Source organism: Botryllus schlosseri, chromosome 1 (genome assembly GCF_051294905.1).
Source record: "Botryllus schlosseri isolate E-star chromosome 1, Bs_hap1, whole genome shotgun sequence".
In the NCBI taxonomy this organism is placed as follows: domain Eukaryota; kingdom Metazoa; phylum Chordata; class Ascidiacea; order Stolidobranchia; family Styelidae; genus Botryllus; species Botryllus schlosseri.
The window spans coordinates 35282627-35287878 of NC_137236.1; the positions used below are offsets into that span (position 1 = coordinate 35282627).

General features: G+C 41.0%; 1 long non-coding RNA gene across 1 annotated transcript; it reads left to right on the forward strand.

Annotated features, from left to right (window-relative positions):
- Positions 1-3170, forward strand: LOC145436046 (uncharacterized). The gene is made up of 2 exons (XR_013914147.1): positions 1-575; positions 699-3170. It is a non-coding gene; the product is annotated as an uncharacterized LOC145436046 (long non-coding RNA).
- Positions 3171-5252: the final 2082 nt, after the last annotated feature.

Consider the following 5252-nt stretch of genomic DNA (forward strand, 5'->3'; position numbering starts at 1 on the left):
TGGTATATTTTTAGAATCGGCATGTAAAACTCTACAGAATGAGGCAAAGTTGTTTTGGTCGATATAGTTGGCCTTTTACTGTAAGCGAGGTCAAGGCCCAGGCCCGCATACTCAACTCGTACAATTTGTGATGATACACCCGTCATTGTAGATTGCTGGTAATTATAGGTCCGACCTGTAGTCGCAGTGCTACTGTTGTGTTGGTACGTCGTGTGCAGCGGTGTATACGTAGTAGCATTGTTCAAAAACAACTTTTCTCCGGATTCCGGGGATTCACCGATTAAATTGATGAGTTACTTAAAAAACCCTGCGTACCAAATTTTACTCAATTCCAACCAGTAGCAGGCGCCGCAGAGTCAAAATTTTGAGTTAATTATTTTTTAAAATTTTTTTACTGTCAACCCCATGAAATTGTTGAGTGGTCTTAATCGATGCGAAACAAATTTGACGCCAACCCATAGAAGCGAAGTTATTTGAGTTTTTCATTAACAATTAGCCTAGATTACCCGCCGTAACTGCTATTTTTACATCTCCACATGTTTCAACTGGAATAACTTCTCTTCTACTGGTGGAAAGTGAGCTGAAATTATTATGCATCGTTTATTTCGGCAACTGAAATATTTTGTAGGGCTGAAGGTAAATCTTTCACCATCAGAAGGGGGGCATGTCTTGAAAAGTTTGATAACCACTGTTCTAAGGTAAATACTTCCTATACTATTTTTTATGTTCAATTTCTGGCGCGACAGCCAGATCCCAAGGCCCTCGCAGTTTGAAAGGTTTCAATTGCTAAACATCACTGAAATCCTAAACGAGATTGACTTAATTTGGATGACGAGCGTGATTTCAGATTGGCCACTTCAGTTTCAATTATTCCAGTGAATGCTTATAAAAAACGATTCGCGCGTGTAGGCCTATGCATAAAATCAGGGTATTTATATTTTATCCACACATAGTAGAAGCGTGTTTGAAGCTAGCATGATTATGATGCTGTCAGCATTGTGTGTCCTGGAACTGAACCAAAAGTGGAATTAGAAAATCTACGAACAGATCGCTTCTCACAGATTTAAATTTCAATCCCGTTCTAAGAATCGGGAGTCGGGACAACCAACTTTCATCTCTATATAGTTATGACGAATTGGTTATTAAGGTCGACCAGCCTATGAAATCTCGCCAACTGTTTATGACTAGTGTCCGATATCATCAAAACAATGTTTGATTTGTTTTAAATAAGCATATATATTATCTCAATGTCCTCACTAAACAATCATATACCAATATTGCATTTTGTTTTATAATCATAATTTTACACAGTGCGGACCGCGATTGGATTCAGATGTTGAATGCGGCCCGTGAGCTCAAAAGTTTGCCCACTGCTGGTCTAGATCCTTAATCTATCGACGTTTCAACACAATCAGTTCCTATGTTATCTGCACTTCAATTCTAATTTCAAATCCGTTGTGATGTCTATTTAGTTGTGTTTTTGATTTTAAACTTGGCAAAAAGGGTTCCACGAAGGCTTGCAGATTTGCGTTGGCGTTCCCTTGGTGACGGAAGGCTACCTAAGTACCGGTACCTAAGAACTAATGCTTTAGGGGCAATAGGGTTGATATTAGCGTGTTTTTGGTCGGGTTGAAGCTGATGGTCTTAAGGGTTGCTGTTAGCGTATTTTGAGTAGGGGATATAATCATTAGGGTTGAGGGTGAATGTCCTAACGGTTGTGGTTACGGTCGTTTGGGTTTGAGGTTGGGGTCTTTAGGGCTGAGGGGGTCAAACCCCCTCTTTTGAAGCGCGTGACCAAGTCGGTTGAAATGACCATTCTGATGCTAATGTTCAGTTGCAATTCAATGCTAGTCATATCCAGGGTGGGCAAAATCATGTACCTGAGTGATTCGATTCTGAATCAGGTATTAGGCTTAAAGTCGATTTGAGTAAGGTATTCTAGTATCTCTTATTATGATGTCATAACAGTGTGAAAGATTTGGAAATTTCAGATATGTGTACCTTTTATGCTACTATACCTCAAAAAATAGAATGCCTACAAAGGTATTTTGTAGCTCTGTAATTCATGTTTTTTATGTCACGATATGTTCATAGATTCAAGGCAACCACAGTGGAAATACTGTCAAAACTATAATTTTTGTTGATAAATTAACTCTTAGTGGCGTGAAACGTATAATTTTGGTACTAGAAAAAAAATCATTTTTCACTACTCGACTCGAAATATTAGAATTAATACTCGATTCAGATTCGAGAACTCAATTCATTGTGCCCAGCCCTAGTCATATTATTATCAGTGTTGCGCTAGGTCAATTAGCGAGATTTTCTGTGCACCATGTAACGTGGCGCGATCTCCTGCTGAGATGATTGTTGAATTAGGTTATTGATTGCTGTGCACTCAGCAATTGTCGCTGGCCTGATTTCGCGATCGACGCGCGATTGCGTCTCGAACAAGCCTATTTCCGCTGGCTTGAAGAATCGCATCTGCAATAGGCCCGGTGCGCACTATATCATCGCTGGCCTACACAATCGCATCTGCAATAGCCCTGATACGAAACATCATCGCTGGCCTAACTACCGCGTCTCTGGCCTACTATGCTCTGGCTCCTAGCTCCAGATGGCTTAAATGGCTTGGAGACAATGCCGTTAAGCATAGGCGCCGACTTTTATTATTTTACGAGCTTGCGGAGTCTTTTGACATCATAATTGTTCCATATCGATGACGTTATCGTTGCACTAAGACGCATTTTACTACATGGCGCTGGTGCAGCGTTAAACGATTCATGTGACGTTCTAATACCAGCCTGTAATCATTAATATCAACCATGCAGTCGAGTTATTAAATGGCTTCTTAAAACGGTACGATCATTCGAAAGTGCAACTGCGCTACCAGTCCGTCCATCGGAATCCTCCAGCCCTAATATATCCCACTCCCTAATATCCCCCCCCCAACCCTGATATCTCCCACTCACAACCCTAATATCACTCCCACAGCCCTAATATATCCCACTCACAACCCTAATATCCCTCACCCACAACCCTAATATCTCCCACCCACAACCCTAATATCTCCCACCCACAACCCTAATATCCCTCTCCACGATCGTAATATCTCCCACTCACAACCCTAATATCTCTCCCCACAACCCTAATATCTCCCACTCACAACCCTACTATCTGCCACCCACAACCCTAATATTGGGGTACCCTAACCAAAACCCAATGCGTTTGCTCAGGCCAACGAAACCAGGCTTGTTCGAGACGCGATAAATCAGGCTAGCAACGATTGCCACGGGGTCGGAAATGAATGAATGACCTAATTTCGCAACCATATCAGCAGGATATCATCACAGACTCTTCTCGTTAATTGACAACATGCTTCTCGCAAATTGCCCGCGCGGAAAACTGATGACACAATTATTGAATTGCAACTGAATATTAGCGTTACAATGGTCATTTCAAAATGATGGGGTTTTGTGTTTCGACCCTCGAAACCCCGTGTCTTACGCGCCTATCGAAATCGAAGACGTCTCTTATGAGGACACATCGATTCGCCTGATTACTAATTACTGGTCACAAATCAATTGGGCATTTGAGCATGTTGTACAAGGTGGCCGCTTTGTAGCCCCGTAAGTCGGCGCCTATGGCGTAAGCAGGGGCGTAGCCAGCCGAAGAAAAAAAAAACAGGGATATTTATTAAAACGGGGGATATTTCTCTAGAAGATGATGTTCTTTATGCTAACCGCGAAATTGCGTTAAAAATACACGCAAATGCCGATACAAAAAGGGTAAGATAATCTCGTTTGTGTTATTGTCTTTATACACATGAACATTTGCCAGTTATCTTATAAATTAGCTCTATTATGTACTGTCGCATGCTACAGTAACAAACGCAAGGCGCTTTTGGCTTGCGCGCCACTATTTGCCGACAGCGAGTTTCATGCGCGCGGATCTTGATACAAAGCGCGCTCAAATCATGACTCAACGCAGCAGGTGATCGATGATCACCTCGCAAATCACAATGTATCAGATCAGATGGAAGTAGCAAACAAATCTCGATGACAGCGAGGTATCTTGACCTTAATTACCAAAGCGAGGATGTTATCAGGAAAGTGCGCAGATCATATTACAGCACAGAGGAAGATCTCTCCATTTTGCGCTCAAACACGAACATTCGAACAGTGAAGATACGCAAATGAATTATAGTCTGTTGCCGTTTGATACAAACAATCTGAATTAATTGTGTTTCAAATCAATATGATTTCTACTGTCTGCCAAGATGGTGTACCGTAGTATTTTTGGTGTGTGGAGATGGTAAAGACCAATTACCTCTCGAGCTTCTGTGATTGCATCACATGAATAACAGTGGCCTGGCACAGGCTTAGGCTCGCGATCAAAATGTATTCCTTAACGCGTTTGCGGTGCAGAAGTGACAATTGCATATTGTCGAGGCCAAGACTATAACAACTGGTCATTACAATAGTACATCGAACATTGATGTAGCACTATCACGCGCCGCGGGTCACGGAGCGGCCTAATTTTCCTAGCCTGCAATGTTTTTACTAGTGGCCAAGCGCGTTAAAACAGGACAATCAGCAGATGCGCCAGAGGCCTGAGACACTAAACGACTGGAGATCTGGAAACCCACACACAACAACCGAACTAACTGATCGCAAATCGGATCAATACATGATAGATTCCATACGACTCATTCCATTATAATTTAGCAAATTTTTTGACATTTGTAATGCATGCCGTCAGAATTGTCCAATATTTACAAATGTTCATTTATGAATTCTAAGTGGATTACAAAAAACAAAATTGAAAAATTTCCAACGGTTCAAAAGATAATTCGATTCTAAATTCTCTTGTCACTAGGTGGCGCTGCATGCAAAAATCTTTAAAATCAATATTTTTTGCTTAAATTGATGGTGGAGAACCAATTAAAATGTCTAATTATACAATGCTGGGGCCAAGGAATTGGAAAAAATCAACGTTTTTGCTCTCAACTCAATGAAAAAAAAAGTTACGGACGAAATAAAATTGAGGGGGCCCGGACTTGAAAATCCATGTGGTGTTCAGTTTCTACAAAAAAAAATTGTTGCAAGATGTTCTTTGAAGCAGTATGGTTAATATAGAATTGGATTTTCGAAGTGCAATCTATTCCTTCATAAAATCTCCAAAAAAATTTATTTTTGCAATTGTTGATTGCTAAAAATAGTATTCACGGTGAGCAGCAGAGACCAGCTGTTCAC